The 1,142-nt window shown below is 36.2% G+C and overlaps 1 non-coding gene across 1 annotated transcript; it reads left to right on the forward strand.

Annotated features, from left to right (window-relative positions):
• The first annotated feature begins 865 nt into the window (after nucleotides 1-865).
• On the forward strand, nucleotides 866-938 carry Trnak-cuu (transfer RNA lysine (anticodon CUU)). The gene has a single exon. It is a non-coding gene; the product is annotated as a tRNA-Lys (tRNA).
• Nucleotides 939-1,142: the final 204 nt, after the last annotated feature.

The following is a 1,142-nucleotide window of genomic DNA, read 5'->3' on the forward strand; positions in this document are numbered from 1 at the left end:
TATATATACATATAATCAATTAAAATCTAGAATTGAGAAGCAAAGAGATTTAATTCTAATGGTTACAACTGTTTCGTAATTCACCCTCAATAACATTAACAACTCTGAATCGAAAGTACATGTACAGTGTATACACTTCACATACACATTATATACATTTATGCATACATATATATGCACAAATACAATTGCATAGATACATGAAGATGCACCAAAGAGAACTACTCTTCTGAGCGTTCCCAAACATCTCAGATTCGTCTCATTCTTTGAATTGAAAAAAAAAAACGTCGTAGAAACAAGTACCAATTCCTTGTTTAAAATATATATTCAAAAAGACAGCGCCTGATTTCGAATATCATGGAAGATAAAGCATAATTTATTTTCGCGTGGTTCCATGTTTACTATTCTTTATACTGCCAAAATATTCAAATATGTTCTGTTTCAAATATATTCAAACAATATAAAATCTGACGGCTCGATTTGTAGAGCATAAATCCTGAATATTTCAGAAATATAAAGAGATTTAAATGTAAAACAATGAAAGAAAATAATTCTCTATGTTACATACGAAGTATTTGAAGCTGTGTATAATATTGAAGAAACCGACTTTTAAATGTGAAATTCCAAGTACGTGGAATATACTGTATATACTGTACACACAAAAACACGCACATACACACGCATATACTATACACACACATAAATACGGTGAATAATTTGGTTCTCATTTTCTGTTTTCTTCACTTTCTCAATGAAATATATGCGATAAAGTAAAAGAAATTTGTATTTTTCCCCAAAAATGTGCATACCAAGTTATACGCACCATATGCATATGTGCTATTTAAAGCACATATACATGTAGTGTGCCCGGCTAGCTCAGTCGGCAGAGCACGAGACTCTTAATCTCGGGGTCGTGGGTTCGTGCCCCACGTTGGGCGCCAGAAAGGGAGGCGCAATGGCCCAGTGGTTAGGGCAGCGGACTCGCGGTCATAGGATCGTGGTTTCGATTCCCAGACCGGGCGTTGTGATTGTTTATTGAGCGAAAACACCTAAAGCTCCACAAGGCTCCGGCAGGGGAAGGTGGTGAACCCTGCTGTACTCTTTCACCACAACTTTCTCTCACTCTTACTTCCTGTTTCTGT

The sequence above is a fragment of the Octopus bimaculoides genome, chromosome 2, assembly GCF_001194135.2.
Source record: "Octopus bimaculoides isolate UCB-OBI-ISO-001 chromosome 2, ASM119413v2, whole genome shotgun sequence".
NCBI lineage: Eukaryota > Metazoa > Mollusca > Cephalopoda > Octopoda > Octopodidae > Octopus > Octopus bimaculoides.